Source organism: Crinia signifera, chromosome 8 (assembly GCF_055691185.1).
Source record: "Crinia signifera chromosome 8, ASM5569118v1, whole genome shotgun sequence".
Taxonomy (NCBI): Eukaryota; Metazoa; Chordata; class Amphibia; order Anura; family Myobatrachidae; genus Crinia; species Crinia signifera.
The window spans coordinates 73,633,726-73,658,406 of NC_139224.1; the positions used below are offsets into that span (position 1 = coordinate 73,633,726).

Here is a 24,681-nt window from a genome sequence, read left to right on the forward strand (position 1 = left end):
TTTAAATTGGAAACTTTTTCTTTTTATTGCCAATACAGACATTTGGGAGAGGTCAAACAGACACAATAGCCATCACCTAAAGACTTACCACACTGTTTAGGCCCAATTCCAACTGCTTTTGGCAGCTAAACAGTGTTGAGCCTCTTTAGTAGTTTAATTTGAGACCACCTGCTAATATTATGTCCTGTAGGTCTTTTTACATTACCAACACATGATTTTTTTCAGTAAGCCAATATAGTTAGGAACCTTTTTTATTAGCTTACCTGGTTATAGAAGTAGAAGAGGGCAAAAAAGTGCCTGTATCTCACCTACAGCCATACCACATTGGATACGCCCAATCTCGTCTGATCTTGGAAGCTAAGCAGTGTTGGGCCTGGTTAGTACTTGGGTGGGAGACCACATGGAAACACCAGGTGCTGTAGGTTTTTTCCCATTACTGGCAAATTGTTTTTATTCTCTAGCTATTTAAATTGAAAACGTTTTCTTTTCATTGCCAAAACAGACATTTGGGAGAGGTCAAACAGACACAATAGCCATCAGCTAAAGACTTACCACACTGTTTCGGCCCAATTCCAACTGCTTTTGGCAGCTAAACAGTGTTGAGTCTCTTTAGTAGTTTAATTTGAGACCACCTGCTAATATTATGTCCTGTAGGTCTTTTTACATTACCAACACATGATTTTTTTCAGTTAGCCAATATAGTTAGGAACCTTTTTTATTAGCTTACCTGGTTATTGAAGTAGAAGAGGGAAAAAAAGTGCCTGTATCTCACCTACAGCCATACCACATTGTATACGCCCAATCTCGTCCGATCTTGGAAGCTAAGCAGTGTTGGGCCTGGTTAGTACTTGGGTGGGAGACCACATGGGAACACCAGGTGCTGTAGGTTTTTTCCCATTACTGGGCAAATTGTTTTTATTCTCTAGTTATTTAAATTGGAAACTTTTTCTTTTTATTACCAACTAGCTGACCCGCCCGGCGTTGCCCGGGAAACCTTTGGGGTTTCTTTATTTCCAAAATTGCTGAAAAATGTCATCTTACAATATGCTGTGCCAAAGACCTAAGATTGTAATTTGTTATAGATTCCACCATAATGTTAGAATGTGTTTGCATTGATACTCAATGACGGCAATGAAATCAGGTGTGGTGTTGTTGTTTGAAACACAACGCTCCTGAGTTGATAATTTGTATGTGTTGATGAATTCCACATCCACTCCTGAGATTTAGCACCTACTGTATGACATATCCTCCAACATCTGAGGGTCAGAAATCGGTACAAAATCAGAAAGGGACGTGGCCACACCTCCATTTCTATACTTTCAAATTGTAAATTTTCTAGGGTGTGTAATTACAGGCGCTGAGTGTGAAGGGACCGGGGTGGGCGTTACTTACCCCGCCATAATTAATTAAAAATTCACTGCTCCCTGCCACTCCCCTCACCGAACCTGCAGCAGTCTCTGAGGTCTGGGGATCTGTAAAGCACATGCACCGGGCATCTCTACCAAACAGTGGGGCAGCCCCTGAGTGTGGGAGCAGGTCCACGGGCCTGGCCACATGATGTCATGACGCGACGCACGCTACCCGCACCACTGTAATGCCCCACTGGGAATGGGTGCAATGGGCCAAATTCTTCCCTACACCCGCCGAGCCAATCCACGATCCTGCCATCACAATCATCAATGGGTGCATTGATAAGGTTTGAGTGTAAGAAGTTGAAGAATAAGACTGAGAAAAAGAATTGCCATGTTACAAAGTGTACAATTTACTCAATAAATCGTGAAAAAAATGTAAGTGTTCATAGAAGTACAATCAATAAATTAAAGTAGGATTAAAAAATAAGTTCTGATTCAAACTGATAATTGTTTGGATGGGGTGGGTTGTGAAACAAATCTATAGGTGGGGGTATGGATATTGTGGGCATAATTGGTGTTTGTTACACCTACATGGGGCCCTCAATTGATGGGATTTTCACTACAGTGTCACGGTCACATTGTCACCATAGGGGGATTCCCAATTGGGGTCCAGGTGGTCTTTTAGGGACCCTTTACAATCCTGTAGGTCTCTTCTCCTTGAGCTTATAGTCTCCCTTAATGATAGTCAATCACTGAGGGAGACCATAGGCTCCAGGAGAAGAGACCAACGGAATTGTAAAGGGGTCCCTAAAAAAGACCACCTGAACCCCAATTGGAAATCCCCCTACGGTGACACTGTAGTGAAAATTTCTCATCATCTGGGTACCCCCTGTAGGTGTACCAAACACCAATTATGCCCACAATATCCATACCCCCTCCACCTATAGATTTGTTTCGCAACCCACCGCCATCCAAACAATTATCGATTTGAATCATAATTTATTTTTTTATCCTACTTTCATTTCTTGATTGTACTTCTATGTACACATATTTTTTTCACGATTTATTGAGTAAATTGTACACTATAACATGACAAATCTTCATCTCAGTCTTATTCTTCAACTTCTTACACTCATAACATTCAAACAATGCATGCAGCGCTCATGCCCATCGACCAAACATTATCTATGAACCAAAAGAGTCTGGGAAACCCTTAAGGCAGAGCAGTGCCTGATATCCAACTGACTAACAGGGTGAGTGCAGTGTACCCACTTTGTATTGATCAATGGGTGCATTGGCCAGGACAAAGATTTCTCAGTGCAACTGGAGGACTGGAGAGACGGATATGGGGAACAAAGTAGAAATGGTACATTAGGTACAGTTTTTATTTGCCGGTACAGACTGTTAAATAAACGGCAAATTATTTTTTATGTGTTCTGTGTGTTTGTGTGTGTCGTACTGTTTTTGTGTGTGTGTTGTAATGTATGTGGTTTTGTGTGTTATATTGTATGTATCTGTCCAATGCGTAAGTGTGTGAGGTGTGCTATGTATATACAGTACGTGTGTGTTGTGTCTTTGTGTATCTGTGCAAAGTTTAAATGTGTGTTTTGTGTGTGTTGTACTGTTTTTTGGGTGTGTGTGGTGAATGTGGGTGTGTGTTGTGCTGTTAGAGGTATGTTATGTGTGTGTATCTGTGCAATGTTTAAGTGTGTGTTCTGTGTATTGTACTGTTTTTGGTTGTGTGTTGTAGTGAATGTTGGTGTGTGTTGTACTGTGAGTTGTGTGTTATGTGTGTGTGTGTGTGTTGTGTTGTGTGTATATCTGCCAAATGTGTAAGTGTGTGAGGTGCGCTACGTATATATGTGTGTGTAGTGTGCTGTGCATATCCTGGCAATGTTTAAGTGTGTGTGTTCTCAGTGGCGTCACTTGGTTTGGGGCGCCCCCCCCCGCCGTTAATGGGGAGGCACCTCCCCCCCTCCCCACCCCGGCCGCCGGTGTAAACCCCCCCCCCCCCCCCCCCCATCGCCGCAGGCTTACCTGTCTGCGCGTCCCGGCTCCCCTCCTGGCTTCAATTAATAATTATATGCAGACGGACCACGATAAAATGGCCGCCCCCATACCGCAAACAGTTTCAGAGAACTGTCTGCTTTATGGGGCGGCCATTTTATCGTGGTCCGTCTCCATAGAATTGATTGAAGCCAGGAGTTGTGTGTTTGTTGTACTGTTTTTGGGTGTGTGTTGTAGTGTGTAAGGATTTGTATTGTACTGCATGCGGTGTGTTTCCAGCGATTTCAGCCCCTATCTCCCCCGTGTGTACACAGCTTAAGTGTGTGAGGTTCTCTACGTATAAATGTGTGTGTTGTGTGCTATGTGTATGTGGTGTACTGTGTGTGTGTGCGTGTACAATGTGTACGTGTGTGTGTTATGTGTGGTCTATGTATATCCTCAATTATTTCCTAATTGTTTAAAGCCTTCACCATAATGTTAGAATGTGTCTGTCATACTCAATGACAGCAATGAAATCAGGTGTGGAGTTGTTCCTTCGTCCACGGTTTCCGAGATCGTCGATCTTTTCCCCAGATCATCAATGAAGGAAAATTAAAACTTGGTGTTTTTTAAAATTCAAAGTGAAATTTCCCAAAAACGGCTTCGAGGTGCACACCACCGGGTTCAGAGGTATCTTGTTGCCAAATTTGGTGTCTCTGAGTGCCACGGTGTGTCCGCAATGCGACGGACACGCACACACACACACACACGCACACAGACTCTTCAACTTATTATATAGATACAGACATTTGGGAGAGGTCAAACAGACACAATAGCCATCACCTAAAGACTTACCACACTATTTAGGCCCAATTCCAACTGCTTTTGGCAGCTAAACAGTGTTGAGCCTCTTTAGTAGTTTAATTTGAGACCACCTGCTAATATTATGTCATGTAGGTCTTTTTACATTACCAACACATGATTTTTTTCAGTAAGCCAATATAGTTAGGAACCTTTTTTATTAGCTTACCTGGTTATAGAAGTAGAAGAGGGCAAAAAAGTGCGTGTATCTCACCTACAGCCATACCACATTGGATACGCCCAATCTCGTCTGATCCTGGAAGCTAAGCAGTGTTGGGCCTGGTTAGTACTTGGGTGGGAGACCACATGGAAACACCAGGTGCTGTAGGTTTTTTCCCATTACTGGCAAATTGTTTTTATTCTCTAGCTATTTAAATTGGAAACTTTTTTTTTTATTGCCAATACAGACATCTGGGAGAGGTCAAACAGACACAATAGCCATCACCTAAAAACTTACCACACTGTTTCGGACCAATTCCAACTGCTTTTGGAAGCTAAACAGTGTTGAGCCTCTTTAGTAGTTTAATTTGAGACCACCTGCTAATATTATGTCCTGTAGGTCTTTTTACATTACCAACATATGATTTTTTTCAGTAAGCCAATATAGTCAGGAACCGTTTTTATTAGCTTACATGGTTATAGAAGTAGAAGAGGGCAAAAAAGAGCCTGTGTCTCACCTACAGCCATACCACATTGGATACGCCCAATCTCGTCTGATCTTGGAAGCTAAGCAGTGTTGGGCCTGGTTAGTACTTGGGTGGGAGACCACATGGAATCACCAGGTGCTGTAGGTTTTTTTCCCATTACTGGCAAATTGTTTTTATTCTCTAGCTATTTAAATTGGAAACTTTTTCTTTTTATTGCCAATACAGACATTTGGGAGAGGTCAAACAGACACAATAGCCATCACCTAAAGACTTACCACACTGTTTAGGCCCAATTCCAACTGCTTTTGGCAGCTAAACAGTGTTGAGCCTCTTTAGTAGTTTAATTTGAGACCACCTGCTAATATTATGTCCTGTAGGTCTTTTTACATTACCAACACATGATTTTTTTCAGTAAGCCAATATAGTTAGGAACCTTTTTTATTAGCTTACCTGGTTATAGAAGTAGAAGAGGGCAAAAAAGTGCCTGTATCTCACCTACAGCCATACCACATTGGATACGCCCAATCTCGTCTGATCTTGGAAGCTAAGCAGTGTTGGGCCTGGTTAGTACTTGGGTGGGAGACCACATGGGATCACCAGGTGCTGTAGGTGTTTTTCCATTACTGGCAAATTGTTTTTATTCTCTAGCTATTTAAATTGTAATTTTTTTTTATTGCTAGTACAAACATTTGGGAGGGGTCAAACAGACACAATAGCCATCAACTAAAAACTTACCACACTGTTTCGGACCAATTCCAACTGCTTTTGGAAGCTAAACAGTGTTGAGCCTCTTTAGTAGTTTAATTTGAGACCACCTGCTAATATTATGTCCTGTAGATCTTTTTACATTACCAACACATGATTTTTTTCAGTAAGCCAATATAGTTAGGAACCTTTTTTATTAGCTTACCTGGTTATAGAAGTAGAAGATGGCAAAAGAGTGCCTGTATCTCACCTACAGCCATACCACATTGGATACGCCCAATCTCGTCTGATCTTGGAAGCTAAGCAGTGTTGGGCCTGGTTAGTACTTGGGTGGGAGACCACATGGGATCACCAGGTGCTGTAGGTGTTTTTCCATTACTGGCAAATTGTTTTTATTCTCTAGCTATTTAAATTGTAATTTTTTTTTATTGCTAGTACAAACATTTGGGAGGGGTCAAACAGACACAATAGCCATCAACTAAAAACTTACCACACTGTTTCGGACCAATTCCAACTGCTTTTGGAAGCTAAACAGTGTTGAGCCTCTTTAGTAGTTTAATTTGAGACCACCTGCTAATATTATGTCCTGTAGATCTTTTTACATTACCAACACATGATTTTTTTCAGTAAGCCAATATAGTTAGGAACCTTTTTTATTAGCTTACCTGGTTATAGAAGTAGAAGATGGCAAAAGAGTGCCTGTATCTCACCTACAGCCATACCACATTGGATACGCCCAATCCCGTCTGATCTTGGAAGCTAAGCAGTGTTGGGCCTGGTTAGTACTTGGGTGGGAGACCACATTTAAACACCAGGTGCTGTAGGTTTTTTCCCATTACTGGCAAATTGTTTTTATTCTCTAGCTATTTAAATTGGAAACTTTATCTTTTTATTGCCAAAACAGACATTTGGGAGAGGTCAAACAGACACAATAGCCATCAGCTAAAGACTTACCACACTGTTTAGGCCCAATTCCAACTGCTTTTGGCAGCTAAACAGTGTTGAGCCTCTTTAGTAGTTTAATTTGAGACCACCTGATAATATTATGTCCTGTTGGTCTTTTTACATTACCAACACATGATTTTTTTCAGTAAGCCAATATAGTTAGGAACCTTTTTTATTAGCTTACCTGGTTATAGAAGTAGAAGAGGGCAAAAAAGTGCCTGTATCTCACCTACAGCCATACCACATTGGATACGCCCAATCTCGTCTGATCTTGGAAGCTAAGCAGTGATGGGCCTGGTTAGTACTTGGGTGGGAGACCACACGGGAACCCCAGGTGCTGTAGGTTTTTTTCCCATTACTGGCAAATTGTTTTTATTCTCTAGCTATTTAAATTGGAAACTTTTTTTTTATTGCCAGTACAGACATTTGGGAGAGGTCAAACAGACACAATAGCCATCAACTAAAAACTTACCAAACTGTTTCGGCCCAATTCCAACTGCTTTTGGCAGCTAAACAGTGTTGAGCCTCTTTATTAGTTTAATTTGAGACCACCTGCTAATATTATGTCCTGTAGATCTTTTTACATTACCAACACATGATTTTTTTCAGTAAGCCAATATAGTTAGGAACCTTTTTTATTAGCTTACCTGGTTATAGAAGTAGAAGATGGCAAAAGAGTGCCTGTATCTCACCTACAGCCATACCACATTGGATACGCCCAATCCCATCTGATCTTGGAAGCTAAGCAGTGTTGGGCCTGGTTAGTACTTGGGTGGGAGACCACATGGAAACACCAGGTGCTGTAGGATTTTTCCCATTACTGGCAAATTGTTTTTATTCTCTAGCTATTTAAATTGGAAACTTTATCTTTTTATTGCCAAAACAGACATTTGGGAGAGGTCAAACAGACACAATAGCCATCAGCTAAAGACTTACCACACTGTTTAGGCCCAATTCCAACTGCTTTTGGCAGCTAAACAGTGTTGAGCCTCTTTAGTAGTTTAATTTGAGACTACCTGCTAATATTATGTCATGTAGGTCTTTTTACATTACCAACACATGATTTTTTTCAGTAAGCCAATATAGTTAGGAACCTTTTTTATTAGCTTACCTTGTTATAGAAGTAGAAGAGGGCAAAAAAGTGCCTGTATCTCACCTACAGCCATACCACATTGGATACGCCCAATCTCATCTGATCTTGGAAGCTAAGCAGTGTTGGGCCTGGTTAGTACTTGGGTGGGAGACCACATGGAAACACCAGGTGCTGTAGGTTTTTTTCCATTACTGGCAAATTGTTTTTATTCTCTAGCTATTTAAATTGGAAACTTTTTTTTTATTGCCAGTACAGACATTTGGGAGAGGTCAAACAGACACAATAGCCATCAACTAAAAACTTACCACACTGTTTCGGCCCAATTCCAACTGCTTTTGGCAGCTAAACAGTGTTGAGCCTCTTTAGTAGTTTAATTTGAGACCACCTGCTAATATTATGTCCTGTAGATCTTTTTACATTACCAACACATGATTTTTTTCAGTAAGCCAATATAGTTAGGAACCTTTTTTATTAGCTTACCTGGTTATAGAAGTAGAAGAGGGCAAAAAAGTGCCTGTATCTCACTTACAGCCATACCACATTGGATACGCCCAATCTCATCTGATCTTGGAAGCTAAGCAGTGATGGGCCTGGTTAGTACTTGGGTGGGAGACCACATGGGAACCCCAGGTGCTGTATGTTTTTTCCCATTACTGGCAAATTGTTTTTATTCTCTAGCTATTTAAATTGGAAACTTTTTTTTTATTGCCAGTACAGACATTTGGGAGAGGTCAAACAGACACAATAGCCATCAACTAAAAACTTACCAAACTGTTTCGGCCCAATTCCAACTGCTTTTGGCAGCTAAACAGTGTTGAGCCTCTTTAGTAGTTTAATTTGAGACCACCTGCTAATATTATGTCCTGTAGATCTTTTTACATTACCAACACATGATTTTTTTCAGTAAGCCAATATAGTTAGGAACCTTTTTTATTAGCTTACCTGGTTTTAGAAGTAGAAGATGGCAAAAGAGTGCCTGTATCTCACCTACAGCCATACCACATTGGATACGCCCAATCCCGTCTGATCTTGGAAGCTAAGCAGTGTTGGGCCTGGTTAGTACTTGGGTGGGAGACCACATGGAAACACCAGGTGCTGTAGGTTTTTTCCCATTACTGGCAAATTGTTTTTATTCTCTAGCTATTTAAATTGGAAACTTTATTTTTTTATTGCCAAAACAGACATTTGGGAGAGGTCAAACAGACACAATAGCCATCAGCTAAAGACTTACCACACTGTTTAGGCCCAATTCCAACTGCTTTTGGCAGCTAAACAGTGTTGAGCCTCTTTAGTAGTTTAATTTGAGACCACCTGCTAATATTATGTCATGTAGGTCTTTTTACATTACCAACACATGATTTTTTTCAGTAAGCCAATATAGTTAGGAACCTTTTTTATTAGCTTACCTGGTTATAGAAGTAGAAGAGGGCAAAAAAGTGCCTGTATCTCACCTACAGCCATACCACATTGGATACGCCCAATCTCGTCTGATCTTGGAAGCTAAGCAGTGTTGGGCCTGGTTAGTACTTGGGTGGGAGACCACATGGAAACACCAGGTGCTGTAGGTTTTTTCCCATTACTGGCAAATTGTTTTTATTCTCTAGCTATTTAAATTGGAAACTTTTTTGTTATTGCTAGTAAAGACATTCGGGAGAGGTCAAACAGACACAATAGCCATCAACTAAAAACTTACCACACTGTTTCGGACCAATTCCAACTGCTTTTGGAAGCTAAACAGTGTTGAGCCTCTTTAGTAGTTTAATTTGAGACCACCTGCTAATATTATGTCCTGTAGGTCTTTTTACATTACCAACACATGATTTTTTTCAGTAAGCCAATATAGTTAGGAACCTTTTTTTATTAGCTTACCTGGTTATAGAAGTAGAAGAGGGCAAAAAAGAGCCTGTGTCTCACCTACAGCCATACCACATTGGATACGCCCAATCTCGTCTGATCTTGGAAGCTAAGCAGTGTTGGGCCTGGTTAGTACTTGGGTGGGAGACCACATGGGAACACCAGGTGCTGTAGGTTTTTTCCCATTACCGGGCAAATTGTTTTTATTCTCTAGCTATTTAAATTGGAAACTTTTTCTTTTTATTACCAATACAGACATTTGGGAGAGGTCAAACAGACACAATAACCATCACCTAAAGACTTACCACACTGTTTCGGCCCAATTCCAACTGCTTTTGGCAGCTAAACAGTGTTAAACAGAGGGCACTTTTTTGCCCTCTTTAGTAGTTTAATTTGAGACCACCTGCTAATATTATGTCCTGTAGGTCTTTTTACATTACCAACATATGATTTTTTTCAGAAAGCCAATATAGTCAGGAACCGTTTTTATTAGCTTACATGGTTATAGAAGTAGAAGAGGGCAAAAAAGTGCCTGCATCTCACCTACAGCCATACCACATTGGATACGCCCAATCTCGTCTGATCTTGGAAGCTAAGCAGTGTTGGGCCTGGTTAGTACTTGGGTGGGAGACCACATGGAATCACCAGGTGCTGTAGGTTTTTTTCCCATTACTGGCAAATTGTTTTTATTCTCTAGCTATTTAAATTGGAAACTTTTTCTTTTTATTGCCAATACAGACATTTGGGAGAGGTCAAACAGACACAATAACCATCACCTAAAGACTCGTTTCGGCCCAATTCCAACTGCTTTTGGCAGCTAAACAGTGTTAAACAGAGGGCACTTTTTTGCCCTCTTTAGTAGTTTAATTTGAGACCACCTGCTAATATTATGTCCTGTAGGTCTTTTTACATTACCAACATATGATTTTTTTCAGTAAGCCAATATAGTCAGGAACCGTTTTTATTAGCTTACATGGTTATAGAAGTAGAAGAGGGCAAAAAAGTGCCTGTATCTCACCTACAGCCATACCACATTGGATACGCCCAATCTCGTCTGATCTTGGAAGCTAAGCAGTATTGGGCCTGGTTAGTACTTGGGTGGGAGACCACATGGAATCACCAGGTGCTGTAGGTTTTTTTCCCATTACTGGCAAATTGTTTTTATTCTCTAGCTATTTAAATTGGAAACTTTTTCTTTTTATTGCCAATACAGACATTTGGGAGAGGTCAAACAGACACAATAGCCATCACCTAAAGACTTACCACACTGTTTAGGCCCAATTCCAACTGCTTTTGGCAGCTAAACAGTGTTGAGCCTCTTTAGTAGTTTAATTTGAGACCACCTGCTAATATTATGTCCTGTAGGTCTTTTTACATTACCAGCACATGATTTTTTTCAGTAAGCCAATATAGTTAGGAACCTTTTTTATTAGCTTACCTGGTTATAGAAGTAGAAGAGGGCAAAAAAGTGCCTGTATCTCACCTACAGCCATACCACATTGGATACGCCCAATCTTGTCTGATCTTGGAAGCTAAGCAGTGCTGGGCCTGGTTAGTACTTGGGTGGGAGACCACATGGGATCACCAAGTGCTGTAGGTGTTTTTCCATTACTGGCAAATTGTTTTTATTCTCTAGCTATTTAAATTGGAAATTTTTTTTTATTGCTAGTACAGACATTTGGGAGAGGTCAAACAGACACAATAGCCATCAACTAAAAACTTACCACACTGTTTCGGACCAATTCCAACTGCTTTTGGAAGCTAAACAGTGTTGAGCCTCTTTAGTAGTTTAATTTGAGACCACCTGCTAATATTATGTCCTGTAGGTCTTTTTACATTACCAACACATGATTTTTTTCAGTAAGCCAATATAGTTAGGAACCTTTTTTATTAGCTTACCTGGTAATAGAAGTAGAAGAGGGCAAAAAAGTGCCTGTGTCTCACTTACAGCCATACCACATTAGATACGCCCAATCTCGTCTGATCTTGGAAGCTAAGCAGTGATGGGCCTGGTTAGTACTTGGGTGGGAGACCACATGGGAACACCAGGTGCTGTATGTTTTTTCCCATTACTGGCAAATTGTTTTTATTCTCTAGCTATTTAAATTGGAAACTTTTTTTTATTGCTAGTACAGACATTTGGGAGAGGTCAAACAGACACAATAGCAATCAACTAAAAACTTACCACACTGTTTCGGACCAATTCCAACTGCTTTTGGAAGCTAAACAGTGTTGAGCCTCTATAGTAGTTTAATTTGAGACCACCTGCTAATATTATGTCCTGTAGGTCTTTTTACATTACCAACACATGATTTTTTTCAGTAAGCCAATATAGTTAGGAACCTTTTTTATTAGCTTACCTGGTAATAGAAGTAGAAGAGGGCAAAAAAGTGCCTGTGTCTCACTTACAGCCATACCACATTAGATACGCCCAAACTTGTCTGATCTTGGAAGCTAAGCAGTGATGGGCCTGGTTAGTACTTGGGTGGGAGACCACATGGGAACACCAGGTGCTGTATGTTTTTTCCCATTACTGGCAAATTGTTTTTATTCTCTAGCTATTTAAATTGGAAACTTTTTTTTATTGCTAGTACAGACATTTGGGAGAGGTCAAACAGACACAATAGCAATCAACTAAAAACTTACCACACTGTTTCGGACCAATTCCAACTGCTTTTGGAAGCTAAACAGTGTTGAGCCTCTTTAGTAGTTTAATTTGAGACCACCTGCTAATATTATGTCCTGTAGGTCTTTTTACATTACCAACACATGATTTTTTTCAGTAAGCCAATATAGTTAGGAACCTTTTTTATTAGCTTACCTGGTTATAGAAGTAGAAGAGGGCAAAAAAGACTCTGTATCTCACCTACAGCCTTACCACATTGGATACGCCCAATCTCGTCTGATCTTGGAATCTAAGCAGTGTTGGGCCTGGTTAGTACTTGGGTGGGAGACCACATGGGATCACCAGGTGCTGTAGGTTTTTTCCCATTACTGGCAAATTGTTTTTATTCTCTAGCTATTTAAATTGGAAACTTTTTCTTTTTATTGCCAATACAGACATTTGGGAGAGGTCAAACAGACACAATAGCCATCACCTAAAGACTTACCACACTGTTTAGGCCCAATTCCAACTGCTTTTGGCAGCTAAACAGTGTTGAGCCTCTTTAGTAGTTTAATTTGAGACCACGTGCTAATATTATGTCCTGTAGGTCTTTTTACATTACCAACACATGATTTTTTTCAGTAAGCCAATATAGTTAGAAACCGTTTTTATTAGCTTACCTGGTTATAGAAGTAGAAGAGGGAAAAAAAGAGCCTGTATCTCACCTACAGCCATACCACATTGGATACGCCCAATCTCGCCTGATCTTGGAAGCTAAGCAGTGTTGGGCCTGGTTAGTACTTGGGTGGGAGACCACATGGGAACACCAGGTGCTGTAGGTTTTTTCCCATTATTGGGCAAATTGTTTTTATTCTCTAGCTATTTAAATTGGAAACTTTTTCTTTTTATTACCAATACAGACATTTGGGAGAGGTCAAACACACACAATAACCATCACCTAAAGACTTACCACACTGTTTCGGCCCAATTCCAACTGCTTTTGGCAGCTAAACAGTGTTGAGCCTCTTTAGTAGTTTAATTTGAGACCACCTGCTAATATTATGTCCTGTAGGTCTTTTTACATTACCAACACATGATTTTTTTCAGTAAGCCAAAACAGTTACGAAACTTTTTTATTACCTTACCTGGTTATAGAAGTAGAAGAGGGCAAAAAAGTGCCTGTGTCTTACTTACAGCCATACCACATTGGATACGCCCAATCTTGTCTGATCTTGGAAGCTAAGCAGTGATGGGCCTGGTTAGTACTTGGGTGGGAGACCACATGGGAACACCAGGTGCTGTATGTTTTTTCCCATTACTGGCAAATTGTTTTTATTCTCTAGCTATTTAAATTGGAAACTTTTTTTTTATTGCTAGTACAGACATTTGGGAGAGGTCAAACAGACACAATAGCCATCAACTAAAAACTTACCACACTGTTTCGGACCAATTCCAACTGCTTTTGGAAGCTAAACAGTGTTGAGCCTCTTTAGTAGTTTAATTTGAGACCACCTGCTAATATTATGTCCTGTAGGTCTTTTTACATTACCAACACATGATTTTTTTCAGTAAGCCAATATAGTTAGGAACCTTTTTTATTAGCTTACCTGGTAAAAGAAGTAGAAGAGGGCAAAAAAGAGCCTATATCTCACCTACAGCCATACCACATTGGATACGCCCAATCTCGTCTGATCTTGGAAGCTAAGCAGTGTTGGGCCTGGTTAGTACTTGGGTGGGAGACCACATGGGAACACCAGGTGCTGTAGGTTTTTCCCATTACTGGGCAAATTGTTTTTATTCTCTAGCTATTTAAATTGGAAACTTTTTCTTTTTATTACCAATACAGACATTTGGGAGAGGTCAAACAGACACAATAACCATCACCTAAAGACTTACCACACTGTTTCGGCCCAATTCCAACTGCTTTTGGCAGCTAAACAGTGTTGAGCCCCTTTAGTAATTTAATTTGAGACCACCTGCTAATATTATGTCCTGTAGGTCTTTTTACATTACCAACATATGATTTTTTTCAGTAAGCCAATATAGTCAGGAACCTTTTTTATTAGCTTACATGGTTATAGAAGTAGAAGAGGGCAAAAAAGTGCCTGTATCTCATCTACAGCCATACCACATTGGATACGCCCAATCTCGTCTGATCTTGGAAGCTAAGCAGTGTTGGGCCTGGTTAGTACTTGGGTGGGAGACCACATGGGATCACCAGGTGCTGTAGGTTTTTTCCCATTAATGGCAAATTGTTTTTATTCTCTAGCTATTTAAATTGGAAACTTTTTCTTTTTATTGCCTATAAAGACATTTGGGAGAGGTCAAACAGACACAATAGCCATCACCTAAAGACTTACCACACTGTTTAGGCCCAATTCCAACTGCTTTTGGCAGCTAAACAGTGTTGAGCCTCTTTAGTAGTTTAATTTGAGACCACCTGCTAATATTATGTCCTGTAGGTCTTTTTACATTACCAACACATGATTTTTTTTAGTAAGCCAAAACAGTTACGAAACTTTTTTATTACCTTACCTGGTTATAGAAGTAGAAGATGGCAAAAAGTGCCTGTGTCTCACTTACAGCCATACCACATTGGATACGCCCAAACTTGTCTGATCTTGGAAGCTAAGCAGTGATGGGCCTGGTTAGTACTTGGGTGGGAGACCACATGGGAACACCAGGTGCTGTATGTTTTTTCCCATTACTGGCAAATTGTTTTTATTCTCTAGCTATTTAAATTGGAAACTTCTTTTTAATGCCAGTACAGACATTTGGGAGAGGTCAAACAGACACAATAGCCATCACCTAAAAACTTACCACACTGTTTAGGCCAAATTCCAACTGCTTTTGGCAGCTAAACATTGTTGAGCCTCTTTAGTAGTTTAATTTGAGACCATATGCTTATATCATGTCCTGTAGGTCTTTTTACATTACCAACACATGATTTTTTTTCAGTAAGCCAAAACAGTTAGGAAATTTTTTTATTAGCTTTCCTGGTTATAGAAGTAGAAGAGGGCAAAAAAGTGCCTGTATCTCAGCTACAGCCATACCACATTGGATATGCCCAATCTCGTCTGATCTTGGAAGCTAAGCAGTGTTGGGCCTGGTTAGTACTTGGGTGGGAGACCACATGGGATCACCAGGTGCTGTAGGTTTTTTTCCCATTACTGGCAAATTGTTTTTATTCTCTAGCTATTTAAATTGGAAACTTTTTCTTTTTATTGCCAATAAAGACATTTGGGAGAGGTCAAACAGACACAATAGCCATCACCTAAAGACTTACCACACTGTTTAGGCCCAATTCCAACTGCTTTTGGCAGCTAAACAGTGTTGAGCCTCTTTAGTAGTTTAATTTGAGACCACCTGCTAATATTATGTCCTGTAGGTCTTTTTACATTACCAACACATGATTTTTTTCAGTAAGCCAATATAGTTAGGAACCATTTTTATTAGCTTACCTGGTTATAGTAGTAGAAGAGGGCAAAAAAGTGCCTGTATCTCACCTACAGCCATACCACATTGGATACGCCCAATCTCGTCTGATCTTGGAAGCTAAGCAGTGTTGGGCCTGGTTAGTACTTGGGTGGGAGACCACATGGAAACACCAAGTGCTGTAGGTTTTTTCCCATTACTGGCAAATTGTTTTTATTCTCTAGCTATTTAAATTGAAAACTTTTTCTTTTCATTGCCAAAACAGACATTTGGGAGAGGTCAAACAGACACAATAGCCATCAGCTAAAGACTTACCACACTGTTTCGGCACAATTCCAACTGCTTTTGGCAGCTAAACAGTGTTGAGCCTCTTTAGTAGTTTAATTTGAGACCACCTGCTAATATTATGTCCTGTAGGTCTTTTTACATTACCAACACATGATTTTTTTCAGTAAGCCAATATAGTTAGGAACCCTATTATTAGCTTACCTGGTTATTGAAGTAGAAGAGGGAAAAAAAGTGCCTGTATCTCACCTACAGCCATACCACATTGTATACGCCCAATCTCGTCCGATCTTGGAAGCTAAGCAGTGTTGGGCCTGGTTAGTACTTGGGTGGGCGACCACATGGGAACACCAGGTGCTGTAGGTTTTTTCCCATTACTGGGCAAATTGTTTTTATTCTCTAGCTATTTAAATTGGAAACTTTTCTTTTTATTACCAATACAGACATTTGGGAGAGGTCAAACAGACACAATAGCCATCACCTAAAGACTTACCACACTGTTTAGGCCCAATTCCAACTGCTTTTGGCAGCTAAACAGTGTTGAGCCTCTTTAGTAGTTTAATTTGAGACCACCTGCTAATATTATGTCATGTAGGTCTTTTTACATTACCAATACATGATTTTTTTCAGTAAGCCAATATAGTTAGGAACCTTTTTTATTAGCTTACATGGTTATAGAAGTAGAAGAGGGCAAAAAAGTGCCTGTATCTCACCTACAGCCATACCACATTGGATACGCCCAATCTCGTCTGATCTTGGAAGCTAAGCAGTGTTGGGCCTGGTTAGTACTTGGGTGGGAGACCACATGGAAACACCAGGTGCTGTAGGTTTTTTCCCATTACTGGCAAATTGTTTTTATTCTCTAGCTATTTAAATTGAAAACTTTTTTTTTATTGCCAATACAGACATCTGGGAGAGGTCAAACAGACACAATAGCCATCACCTAAAAACTTACCACACTGTTTCGGACCAATTCCAACTGCTTTTGGAAGCTAAACAGTGTTGAGCCTCTTTAGTAGTTTAATTTGAGACCACCTGCTAATATTATGTCCTGTAGGTCTTTTTACATTACCAACATATGATTTTTTTCAGTAAGCCAATATAGTTAGGAACCTTTTTTTATTAACTTACCTGGTTATAGAAGTAGAAGAGGGCAAAAAAGAGCCTGTGTCTCACCTACAGCCATACCACATTGGATACGCCCAATCTCGTCTGATCTTGGAAGCTAAGCAGTGTTGGGCCTGGTTAGTACTTGGGTGGGAGACCACATGGGAACACCAGGTGCTGTAGGTTTTTTCCCATTACTGGGCAAATTGTTTTTATTCTCTAGCTATTTAAATTGGAAACTTTTTCTTTCTATTACCAATACAGACATTTGGGAGAGGTCAAACAGACACAATAACCATCACCTAAAGACTTACCACACTGTTTTGGCCCAATTCCAACTGCTTTTGGCAGCTAAACAGTGTTGAGCCTCTTTAGTAGTTTAATTTGAGACCACCTGCTAATATTATGTCCTGTAGGTCTTTTTACATTACCAACATATGATTTTTTTCAGTAAGCCAATATAGTCAGGAACCGTTTTTATTAGCTTACATGGTTATAGAAGTAGAAGAGGGCAAAAAAGTGCCTGTATCTCACCTACAGCCATACCACATTGGATACGCCCAATCTTGTCTGATCTTGGAAGCTAAGCAGTGTTGGGCCTGGTTAGTACTTGGGTGGGAGACCACATGGGATCACCAGGTGCTGTAGGTGTTTTTCCATTACTGGCAAATTGTTTTTATTCTCTAGCTGTTTAAATTGGAAAAAAAAATTTATTGCTAGTACAGACATTTGGGAGAGGTCAAACAGACACAATAGCAATCAACTAAAAACTTACCACACTGTTTCGGACCAATTCCAACTGCTTTTGGAAGCTAAACAGTGTTGAGCCTCTTTAGTAGTTTAATTTGAGACCACCTGCTAATATTATGTCCTGTAGGTCTTTTTACATTACCAACACATGATTTTTTTCAGTAAGCCAATATAGTTAGGAACCTTTTTTATTAGCTTATCTGTTAATAGAAGTAGAAGAGGGCAAAAAAGTGCCTTTGTCTCACTTACAGCCATACCACATTAGATACGCCCAATCTCGTCTGATCTTGGAAGCTAAGCAGTGATGGGCCTGGTTAGTACTTGGGTGGGAGACCACATGGGAACACCAGGTGCTGTATTTTTTTTCCCATTACTGGCAAATTGTTTTTATTCTTTAGCTATTTAAATTGGAAACTTTTTTTTTATTGCTAGTACAGACATTTGGGAGAGGTCAAACAGACACATTAGCAATCAACTAAAAACTTACCACACTGTTTCGGACCAATTCCAACTGCTTTTGGAAGCTAAACAGTGTTGAGCCTCTTTAGTAGTTTAATTTGAGACCACCTGCTAATATTATGTCCTGTAGGTCTTTTTACATTACCAACACATGATTTTTTTCAGTAAGCCAATATAGTTAGGAACCTTTTTTATTAGCTTACCTGGTAATAGAAGTAGAAGAGGGCAAAAAAGAGCCTATATCTCACCTACAGCCATACCACATTGGATACGCCCATTCTCGTCTGATCTTGGAAGCTAAGCAGTGTTGGGCCTGGTTAGTACTTGGGTGGGAGACCACATGGGAACACCAGGTGCTGTAGGTTTTTCCCATTACTGGGCAAATTGTTTTTATTCTCTAGCTATTTAAATTGGAAACTTTTTCTTTTTATTACCAATACAGACATTTGGGAGAGGTCAAACAGACACAATAACCATCACCTAAAGACTTACCACACTGTTTCGGCCCAATTCCAACTGCTTTTGGCAGCTAAACAGTGTTGAGCCCCTTTAGTAATTTAATTTGAGACCACCTGCTAATATTATGTCCTGTAGGTCTTTTTACATAACCAACATATGATTTTTTTTCAGTAAGCCAATATAGTCAGGAACCTTTTTTATTAGCTTACATGGTTATAGAAGTAGAAGAGGGCAAAAAAGTGCCTGTATCTCACCTACAGCCATACCACATTGGATACGCCCAATCTCGTCTGATCTTGGAAGCTAAGCAGTGTTGGGCCTGGTTAGTACTTGGGTGGGAGACCACATGGGATCACCAGGTGCTGTAGGTTTTTTCCCATTACTGGCAAATTGTTTTTATTCTCTAGCTATTTAAATTGGAAACTTTTTCTTTTTATTGCCAATACAGACATTTGGGAGAGGTCAAACAGACACAATAGCCATCACCTAAAGACTTACCACACTGTTTAGGCCCAATTCCAACTGCTTTTGGCAGCTAAACAGTGTTGAGCCTCTTTAGTAGTTTAATTTGAGACCACCTGCTAATATTATGTCCTGTAGGTCTTTTTACATTACCAACACATGATTTTTTTCAGTAAGCCAATATAGTCAGGAACCTTTTTTATTAGCTTACCTGGTTATAGAAGTAGAAGAGGGCAAAAAAGTGCCTGTATCTCACCTACAGCCATACCACATTGGATACGCCCAATCTTGTCTGATCTTGCAAGCTAAGCAGTGTTGGGCTTGGTTAGTACTTGGGTGGGAGACCACATGGAAACACCAAGTGCTGTAGGTTTTTTCCCATTACTGGCAAATTGTTTTTATTCTCTAGCTATTTAAATTGAAAACTTTTTCTTTTCATTGCCAAAACAGACATTTGGGAGAGGCCAAACAGACACAATAGCCATCACCTAAAAACTTACCACACTGTTTCGGACCAATTCCAACTGCTTTTGGAAGCTAAACAGTGTTGAGCCTCTTTAGTAGTTTAATTTGAGACCACCTGCTAATATTATGTCCTGTAGGTCTTTTTACATTACCAACACATGATTTTTTTCAGTAAGCCAATATAGTTAGGAACCTTTTTTTATTAGCTTACCTGGTTATAGAAGTAGAAGAGGGCAAAAAAGAGGCTGTGTCTCACCTACAGCCATACCACATTGGATACGCCCAATCTCGTCTGATCTTGGAAGCTAATCAGTGTTGGGCCTGGTTATTACTTGGGTGGGAGACCACATGGGAACACCAGGTGCTGTAGGTTTTTTCCCATTACTGGGCAAATTGTTTTTATTCTCTAGCTATTTAAATTGGAAACTTTTCTTTTTATTACCAATACAGACATTTGGGAGAGGTCAAACAGACACAATAACCATCACCTAAAGACTTACCACACTGTTTTGGCCCAATTCCAACTGCTTTTGGCAGCTAAACAGTGTTGAGCCTCTTTAGTAGTTTAATTTGAGACAACCTGCTAATATTATGTCCTGTAGGTCTTTTTACATTACCAACATATGATTTTTTTCAGTAAGCCAATATAGTCAGGAACCGTTTTTATTAGCTTACATGGTTATAGAAGTAGAAGAGGGCAAAAAAGTGCCTGTATCTCACCTACAGCCATACCACATTGGATACGCCCAATCTCGTCTGATCTTGGAAGCTAAGCAGTGTTGGGCCTGGTTAGTACTTGGGTGGGAGACCACATGGAATCACCAGGTGCTGTAGGTTTTTTTCCCATTACTGGCAAATTGTTTTTATTCTCTAGCTATTTAAATTGGAAACTTTTTCTTTTTATTGCCAATACAGACATTTGGGAGAGGTCAAACAGACACAATAGCCATCACCTAAAGACTTACCACACTGTTTAGGCCCAATTCCAACTGCTTTTGGCAGCTAAACAGTGTTGAGCCTCTTTAGTAGTTTAATTTGAGACCACCTGCTAATATTATGTCCTGTAGGTCTTTTTACATTACCAACACATGATTTTTTTCAGTAAGCCAATATAGTTAGGAACCTTTTTTATTAGCTTACCTGGTTATAGAAGTAGAAGAGGGCAAAAAAGTGCCTGTATCTCACCTACAGCCATACCACATTGGATACGCCCAATCTCGTCTGATCTTGGAAGCTAAGCAGTGTTGGGCCTGGTTAGTACTTGGGTGGGAGACCACATGGGATCACCAGGTGCTGTAGGTGTTTTTCCATTACTGGCAAATTGTTTTTATTCTCTAGCTATTTAAATTGGAAACTTTTTTTTTATTGCTAGTACAGACATTTGGGAGAGGTCAAACAGACACAATAGCCATCAACTAAAAACTTACCACACTGTTTCGGACCAATTCCAACTGCTTTTGGAAGCTAAACAGTGTTTTTAGTAGTTTAATTTGAGACCACCTGCTAATATTATGTCCTGTAGGTCTTTTTACATTACCAACACATGATTTTTTTCAGTAAGCCAATATAGTTAGGAACCTTTGTTTATTAGCTTACCTGGTTATAGAAGTAGAAGAGGGCAAAAAAGTGCCTGTGTCTCACCTACAGCCATACCACATTGGATACACCCAATCTCGTCTAATCTTGGAAGATAATCAGTGTTGGGCCTGGTTATTACTTGGGTGGGAGACCACATGGGAACACCAGGTGCTGTAGGTTTTTTCCCATTACTGGGCAAATTGTTTTTATTCTCTAGCTATTTAAATTGGAAACTTTTTCTTTTTATTACCAATACAGACATTTGGGAGAGGTCAAACAGACACAATAACCATCACCTAAAGACTTACCACACTGTTTTGGCCCAATTCCAACTGCTTTTGGCAGCTAAACAGTGTTGAGCCTCTTTAGTAGTTTAATTTGAGACCACCTGCTAATATTATGTCCTGTAGGTCTTTTTACATTACCAACATATGATTTTTTTCAGTAAGCCAATATAGTCAGGAACCGTTTTTATTAGCTTACATGGTTATAGAAGTAGAAGAGGGCAAAAAAGTGCCTGTATCTCACCTACAGCCATACCACATTGGATACGCCCAATCTCGTCTGATCTTGGAAGCTAAGCAGTGTTGGGCCTGGTTAGTACTTGGGTGGGAGACCACATGGAATCACCAGGTGCTGTAGGTTTTTTTCCCATTACTGGCACATTGTTTTTATTCTCTAGCTATTTAAATTGGAAACTTTTTCTTTTTATTGCCAATACAGACATTTGGGAGAGGTCAAACAGACACAATAGCCATCACCTAAAGACTTACCACACTGTTTAGGCCCAATTCCAACTGCTTTTGGCAGCTAAACAGTGTTGAGCCTCTTTAGTAGTTTAATTTGAGACCACCTGCTAATATTATGTCCTGTAGGTCTTTTTACATTACCAACACATGATTTTTTTCAGTAAGCCAATATAGTTAGGAACCTTTTTTATTAGCTTACCTGGTTATAGAAGTAGAAGAGGGCAAAAAAGTGCCTGTATCTCACCTACAGCCATACCACATTGGATACGCCCAATCTCGTCTGATCTTGGAAGCTAAGCAGTGTTGGGCCTGGTTAGTACTTGGGTGGGAGACCACATGGGATCACCAGGTGCTGTAGGTGTTTTTCCATTACTGGCAAATTGTTTTTATTCTCTAGCTATTTAAATTGGAATTTTTTTTTTATTGCTAGTACAGACATTTGGGAGAGGTCAAACAGACACAATAGCCATCAACTAAAAACTTACCACACTGTTTCGGACCAATTCCAACTGCTTTTGGAAGCTAAACAGTGTTGAGCCTCTTTAGTAGTTTAATTTGAGACCACCTGCTAATATTATGTCCTGTAGGTCTTTTTACATTACCAACACATGATTTTTTTCAGTAAGCCAATATAGTTAGGAACCTTTTTTATTAGCTTACCTGGTAATAGAAGTAGAAGAGGGCAAAAAAGTGCCTGTGTCTCACTTACAGCCATACCACATTAGATACGCCCAATCTCGTCTGATCTTGGAAGCTAAGCAGTGATGGGCCTGGTTAGTACTTGGGTGGGAGACCACATGGGAACACCAGGTGCTGTATGTTTTTTCCCATTACTGGCAAATTGTTTTTATTCTCTAGCTATTTAAATTGGAAACTTTTTTTTTATTGCTAGTACAGACATTTGGGAGAGGTCAAACAGACACAATAGCAATCAACTAAAAACTTACCACACTGTTTCGGACCAATTCCAACTGCTTTTGGAAGCTAAACAGTGTTGAGCCTCTTTAGTAGTTTAATTTGAGACCACCTGCTAATATTATGTCCTGTAGGTCTTTTTACATTACCAACACATGATTTTTTTCAGTAAGCCAATATAGTTAGGAACCTTTTTTATTAGCTTACCTGGTTATAGAAGTAGAAGAGGGCAAAAAAGACTTTGTATTTCACCTACAGCCGTACCACATTGGATACGCCCAATCTCGTCTGATCTTGGAAGCTAAGCAGTGTTGGGCCTGGTTAGTACTTGGGCCTGGTTAGTACTTGGGTGGGAGACCACATGGGAACACCAGGTGCTGTAGGTTTTTTCCCATTACTGGGCAAATTGTTTTTATTCTCTAGCTATTTAAATTGGAAACTTTTTCTTTTTATTACCAATACAGACATTTGGGAGAGGTCAAACAGACACAATAACCATCACCTAAAGACTTACCACACTGTTTCGGCCCAATTCCAACTGCATTTGGCAGCTAAACAGTGTTGAGAATCTTTAGTAGTTTAATTTGAGACCACCTGCTAATATTATGTCCTGTAGGTCTTTTTACATTACCAACATATGATTTTTTTCAGTAAGCCAATATAGTCAGGAACCTTTTTTATTAGCTTACATGGTTATAGAAGTAGAAGAGGGCAAAAAAGTGCCTGTATTTCACCTACAGCCATACCACATTGGATACGCCCAATCTCGTCTGATCTTGGAAGCTAAGCAGTGTTGGGCCTGGTTAGTACTTGGGTGGGAGACCACATGGGATCAACAGGTGCTGTAGGCGTTTTTCCATTACTGGCAAATTGTTTTTATTCTCTAGCTATTTAAATTGGAAAAAATGTTTTATTGCTAGTACAGAAATTTGGGAGAGGTCAAACAGACACAATAGCCATCAACTAAAAACTTACCACACTGTTTCGGACCAATTCCAACTGCTTTTGGAAGCTAAACAGTGTTGAGCCTCTTTAGTAGTTTAATTTGAGACCACCTGCTAATATTATGTCCTGTAGGTCTTTTTACATTAATAACACATGATTTTTTTCAGTAAGCCAATATAGTTAGGAACCTTTTTTATTAGCTTACCTGGTAATAGAAGTAGAAGAGGGCAAAAAAGTGCCTGTGTCTCACTTACAGCCATACCACATTAGATACGCCCAATCTTGTCTGATCTTGGAAGCTAAGCAGTGATGGGCCTGGTTAGTACTTGGGTGGGAGACCACATGGGAACACCAGGTACTGTATGTTTTTTCCCATTACTTGCAAATTGTTTTTATTCTCTAGCTATTTAAATTGGAAACTTTTTCTTTTCATTGCCAAAACAGACATTTGGGAGAGGTCAAACAGACACAATAGCCATCAGCTAAAGACTTACCACACTGTTTCGGCCCAATTCCAACTGCTTTTGGCAGCTAAACAGTGTTGAGCCTCTTTAGTAGTTTAATTTGAGACCACCTGCTAATATTATGTCCTGTAGGTCTTTTTACATTACCAACACATGATTTTTTTCAGTAAGCCAATATAGTTAGGAACCTTTTTTATTAGCTTACCTGGTTATTGAAGTAGAAGAGGGAAAAAAAGTGCCTGTATCTCACCTACAGCCATACCACATTGTATACGCCCAATCTCGTCCGATCTTGGAAGCTAAGCAGTGTTGGGCCTGGTTAGTACTTGGGTGGGAGTCCACATGGGAACACCAGGTGCTGTAGGTTTTTTCCCATTACTGGGCAAATTTTTTTTATTCTCTAGCTATTTAAATTGGAAACTTTTTCTTTTTATTACCAATACAGACATTTGGGAGAGGTCAAACAGACACAATAGCCATCACCTATAGACTTACCACACTGTTTAGGCCCAATTCCAACTGCTTTTGGCAGCTAAACAGTGTTGAGCCTCTTTAGTAGT

At 39.8% G+C, this 24,681-nt stretch overlaps 41 non-coding genes and 5 pseudogenes across 41 annotated transcripts; all 46 read left to right on the forward strand.

Moving 5' to 3' along the window:
* Positions 1 to 306: 306 nt before the first annotated feature.
* On the forward strand, positions 307 to 425 carry LOC146031843 (5S ribosomal RNA). The gene has a single exon (XR_014457297.1). It is a non-coding gene; the product is annotated as a 5S ribosomal RNA (ribosomal RNA).
* Positions 426 to 770: 345 nt separating this feature from the next.
* Positions 771 to 889, forward strand: LOC146030329 (5S ribosomal RNA). The gene has a single exon (XR_014455828.1). It is a non-coding gene; the product is annotated as a 5S ribosomal RNA (ribosomal RNA).
* A 3,522-nt stretch (positions 890 to 4,411) lies between these two features.
* On the forward strand, positions 4,412 to 4,530 carry LOC146034160 (5S ribosomal RNA). The gene has a single exon (XR_014459566.1). It is a non-coding gene; the product is annotated as a 5S ribosomal RNA (ribosomal RNA).
* Positions 4,531 to 4,874: 344 nt separating this feature from the next.
* LOC146034270 (5S ribosomal RNA) lies at positions 4,875 to 4,993 on the forward strand. Its single transcript, XR_014459676.1, has one exon. It is a non-coding gene; the product is annotated as a 5S ribosomal RNA (ribosomal RNA).
* Positions 4,994 to 5,339: 346 nt separating this feature from the next.
* Positions 5,340 to 5,458, forward strand: LOC146033366 (5S ribosomal RNA). The gene has a single exon (XR_014458775.1). It is a non-coding gene; the product is annotated as a 5S ribosomal RNA (ribosomal RNA).
* Positions 5,459 to 5,799: 341 nt separating this feature from the next.
* LOC146033367 (5S ribosomal RNA) lies at positions 5,800 to 5,918 on the forward strand. The gene has a single exon (XR_014458776.1). It is a non-coding gene; the product is annotated as a 5S ribosomal RNA (ribosomal RNA).
* Positions 5,919 to 6,259: 341 nt separating this feature from the next.
* Positions 6,260 to 6,378, forward strand: LOC146033497 (5S ribosomal RNA). The gene has a single exon (XR_014458905.1). It is a non-coding gene; the product is annotated as a 5S ribosomal RNA (ribosomal RNA).
* Positions 6,379 to 6,723: 345 nt separating this feature from the next.
* LOC146031857 (5S ribosomal RNA) lies at positions 6,724 to 6,842 on the forward strand. The gene has a single exon (XR_014457310.1). It is a non-coding gene; the product is annotated as a 5S ribosomal RNA (ribosomal RNA).
* Positions 6,843 to 7,186: 344 nt separating this feature from the next.
* On the forward strand, positions 7,187 to 7,305 carry LOC146031743 (5S ribosomal RNA). The gene has a single exon (XR_014457201.1). It is a non-coding gene; the product is annotated as a 5S ribosomal RNA (ribosomal RNA).
* A 345-nt stretch (positions 7,306 to 7,650) lies between these two features.
* On the forward strand, positions 7,651 to 7,769 carry LOC146031233 (5S ribosomal RNA). The gene has a single exon (XR_014456705.1). It is a non-coding gene; the product is annotated as a 5S ribosomal RNA (ribosomal RNA).
* Positions 7,770 to 8,112: 343 nt separating this feature from the next.
* Positions 8,113 to 8,231, forward strand: LOC146031983 (5S ribosomal RNA). Its single transcript, XR_014457433.1, has one exon. It is a non-coding gene; the product is annotated as a 5S ribosomal RNA (ribosomal RNA).
* A 343-nt stretch (positions 8,232 to 8,574) lies between these two features.
* Positions 8,575 to 8,693, forward strand: LOC146030978 (5S ribosomal RNA). Its single transcript, XR_014456458.1, has one exon. It is a non-coding gene; the product is annotated as a 5S ribosomal RNA (ribosomal RNA).
* Positions 8,694 to 9,038: 345 nt separating this feature from the next.
* LOC146031844 (5S ribosomal RNA) lies at positions 9,039 to 9,157 on the forward strand. The gene has a single exon (XR_014457298.1). It is a non-coding gene; the product is annotated as a 5S ribosomal RNA (ribosomal RNA).
* Positions 9,158 to 9,501: 344 nt separating this feature from the next.
* On the forward strand, positions 9,502 to 9,620 carry LOC146030252 (5S ribosomal RNA). Its single transcript, XR_014455752.1, has one exon. It is a non-coding gene; the product is annotated as a 5S ribosomal RNA (ribosomal RNA).
* Positions 9,621 to 9,984: 364 nt separating this feature from the next.
* On the forward strand, positions 9,985 to 10,103 carry LOC146034271 (5S ribosomal RNA). The gene has a single exon (XR_014459677.1). It is a non-coding gene; the product is annotated as a 5S ribosomal RNA (ribosomal RNA).
* A 356-nt stretch (positions 10,104 to 10,459) lies between these two features.
* LOC146027656 (5S ribosomal RNA) lies at positions 10,460 to 10,578 on the forward strand. Its single transcript, XR_014455046.1, has one exon. It is a non-coding gene; the product is annotated as a 5S ribosomal RNA (ribosomal RNA).
* Positions 10,579 to 10,924: 346 nt separating this feature from the next.
* On the forward strand, positions 10,925 to 11,043 carry LOC146028312 (5S ribosomal RNA; annotated as a pseudogene).
* A 342-nt stretch (positions 11,044 to 11,385) lies between these two features.
* LOC146033862 (5S ribosomal RNA) lies at positions 11,386 to 11,504 on the forward strand. The gene has a single exon (XR_014459270.1). It is a non-coding gene; the product is annotated as a 5S ribosomal RNA (ribosomal RNA).
* Positions 11,505 to 11,846: 342 nt separating this feature from the next.
* On the forward strand, positions 11,847 to 11,965 carry LOC146028106 (5S ribosomal RNA; annotated as a pseudogene).
* Positions 11,966 to 12,307: 342 nt separating this feature from the next.
* On the forward strand, positions 12,308 to 12,426 carry LOC146027746 (5S ribosomal RNA). The gene has a single exon (XR_014455133.1). It is a non-coding gene; the product is annotated as a 5S ribosomal RNA (ribosomal RNA).
* Positions 12,427 to 12,771: 345 nt separating this feature from the next.
* Positions 12,772 to 12,890, forward strand: LOC146031787 (5S ribosomal RNA). Its single transcript, XR_014457242.1, has one exon. It is a non-coding gene; the product is annotated as a 5S ribosomal RNA (ribosomal RNA).
* A 346-nt stretch (positions 12,891 to 13,236) lies between these two features.
* LOC146034011 (5S ribosomal RNA) lies at positions 13,237 to 13,355 on the forward strand. Its single transcript, XR_014459418.1, has one exon. It is a non-coding gene; the product is annotated as a 5S ribosomal RNA (ribosomal RNA).
* Positions 13,356 to 13,698: 343 nt separating this feature from the next.
* On the forward strand, positions 13,699 to 13,817 carry LOC146030254 (5S ribosomal RNA). Its single transcript, XR_014455753.1, has one exon. It is a non-coding gene; the product is annotated as a 5S ribosomal RNA (ribosomal RNA).
* A 345-nt stretch (positions 13,818 to 14,162) lies between these two features.
* Positions 14,163 to 14,281, forward strand: LOC146033390 (5S ribosomal RNA). Its single transcript, XR_014458800.1, has one exon. It is a non-coding gene; the product is annotated as a 5S ribosomal RNA (ribosomal RNA).
* Positions 14,282 to 14,625: 344 nt separating this feature from the next.
* On the forward strand, positions 14,626 to 14,744 carry LOC146035058 (5S ribosomal RNA). The gene has a single exon (XR_014460462.1). It is a non-coding gene; the product is annotated as a 5S ribosomal RNA (ribosomal RNA).
* A 343-nt stretch (positions 14,745 to 15,087) lies between these two features.
* LOC146034933 (5S ribosomal RNA) lies at positions 15,088 to 15,206 on the forward strand. Its single transcript, XR_014460336.1, has one exon. It is a non-coding gene; the product is annotated as a 5S ribosomal RNA (ribosomal RNA).
* Positions 15,207 to 15,552: 346 nt separating this feature from the next.
* On the forward strand, positions 15,553 to 15,671 carry LOC146033933 (5S ribosomal RNA). Its single transcript, XR_014459342.1, has one exon. It is a non-coding gene; the product is annotated as a 5S ribosomal RNA (ribosomal RNA).
* Positions 15,672 to 16,015: 344 nt separating this feature from the next.
* On the forward strand, positions 16,016 to 16,134 carry LOC146030441 (5S ribosomal RNA). Its single transcript, XR_014455935.1, has one exon. It is a non-coding gene; the product is annotated as a 5S ribosomal RNA (ribosomal RNA).
* A 345-nt stretch (positions 16,135 to 16,479) lies between these two features.
* On the forward strand, positions 16,480 to 16,598 carry LOC146031845 (5S ribosomal RNA). Its single transcript, XR_014457299.1, has one exon. It is a non-coding gene; the product is annotated as a 5S ribosomal RNA (ribosomal RNA).
* Positions 16,599 to 16,942: 344 nt separating this feature from the next.
* On the forward strand, positions 16,943 to 17,061 carry LOC146030255 (5S ribosomal RNA). Its single transcript, XR_014455754.1, has one exon. It is a non-coding gene; the product is annotated as a 5S ribosomal RNA (ribosomal RNA).
* Positions 17,062 to 17,407: 346 nt separating this feature from the next.
* LOC146034882 (5S ribosomal RNA) lies at positions 17,408 to 17,526 on the forward strand. Its single transcript, XR_014460286.1, has one exon. It is a non-coding gene; the product is annotated as a 5S ribosomal RNA (ribosomal RNA).
* A 342-nt stretch (positions 17,527 to 17,868) lies between these two features.
* Positions 17,869 to 17,987, forward strand: LOC146034735 (5S ribosomal RNA). Its single transcript, XR_014460138.1, has one exon. It is a non-coding gene; the product is annotated as a 5S ribosomal RNA (ribosomal RNA).
* Positions 17,988 to 18,330: 343 nt separating this feature from the next.
* Positions 18,331 to 18,449, forward strand: LOC146032266 (5S ribosomal RNA). The gene has a single exon (XR_014457708.1). It is a non-coding gene; the product is annotated as a 5S ribosomal RNA (ribosomal RNA).
* Positions 18,450 to 18,795: 346 nt separating this feature from the next.
* LOC146032649 (5S ribosomal RNA) lies at positions 18,796 to 18,914 on the forward strand. The gene has a single exon (XR_014458075.1). It is a non-coding gene; the product is annotated as a 5S ribosomal RNA (ribosomal RNA).
* Positions 18,915 to 19,259: 345 nt separating this feature from the next.
* On the forward strand, positions 19,260 to 19,378 carry LOC146027804 (5S ribosomal RNA; annotated as a pseudogene).
* A 346-nt stretch (positions 19,379 to 19,724) lies between these two features.
* LOC146033642 (5S ribosomal RNA) lies at positions 19,725 to 19,843 on the forward strand. The gene has a single exon (XR_014459051.1). It is a non-coding gene; the product is annotated as a 5S ribosomal RNA (ribosomal RNA).
* Positions 19,844 to 20,188: 345 nt separating this feature from the next.
* On the forward strand, positions 20,189 to 20,307 carry LOC146034272 (5S ribosomal RNA). Its single transcript, XR_014459678.1, has one exon. It is a non-coding gene; the product is annotated as a 5S ribosomal RNA (ribosomal RNA).
* Positions 20,308 to 20,653: 346 nt separating this feature from the next.
* LOC146033368 (5S ribosomal RNA) lies at positions 20,654 to 20,772 on the forward strand. Its single transcript, XR_014458778.1, has one exon. It is a non-coding gene; the product is annotated as a 5S ribosomal RNA (ribosomal RNA).
* A 337-nt stretch (positions 20,773 to 21,109) lies between these two features.
* LOC146027337 (5S ribosomal RNA) lies at positions 21,110 to 21,228 on the forward strand. Its single transcript, XR_014454741.1, has one exon. It is a non-coding gene; the product is annotated as a 5S ribosomal RNA (ribosomal RNA).
* Positions 21,229 to 21,574: 346 nt separating this feature from the next.
* Positions 21,575 to 21,693, forward strand: LOC146034274 (5S ribosomal RNA). The gene has a single exon (XR_014459681.1). It is a non-coding gene; the product is annotated as a 5S ribosomal RNA (ribosomal RNA).
* Positions 21,694 to 22,039: 346 nt separating this feature from the next.
* On the forward strand, positions 22,040 to 22,158 carry LOC146033369 (5S ribosomal RNA). Its single transcript, XR_014458779.1, has one exon. It is a non-coding gene; the product is annotated as a 5S ribosomal RNA (ribosomal RNA).
* Positions 22,159 to 22,500: 342 nt separating this feature from the next.
* Positions 22,501 to 22,619, forward strand: LOC146033863 (5S ribosomal RNA). Its single transcript, XR_014459271.1, has one exon. It is a non-coding gene; the product is annotated as a 5S ribosomal RNA (ribosomal RNA).
* Positions 22,620 to 22,962: 343 nt separating this feature from the next.
* Positions 22,963 to 23,098, forward strand: LOC146029222 (5S ribosomal RNA; annotated as a pseudogene).
* Positions 23,099 to 23,444: 346 nt separating this feature from the next.
* Positions 23,445 to 23,563, forward strand: LOC146027339 (5S ribosomal RNA). Its single transcript, XR_014454743.1, has one exon. It is a non-coding gene; the product is annotated as a 5S ribosomal RNA (ribosomal RNA).
* Positions 23,564 to 23,905: 342 nt separating this feature from the next.
* Positions 23,906 to 24,024, forward strand: LOC146028037 (5S ribosomal RNA; annotated as a pseudogene).
* Positions 24,025 to 24,369: 345 nt separating this feature from the next.
* LOC146031214 (5S ribosomal RNA) lies at positions 24,370 to 24,488 on the forward strand. The gene has a single exon (XR_014456685.1). It is a non-coding gene; the product is annotated as a 5S ribosomal RNA (ribosomal RNA).
* The last annotated feature ends 193 nt before the right edge of the window (positions 24,489 to 24,681 follow it).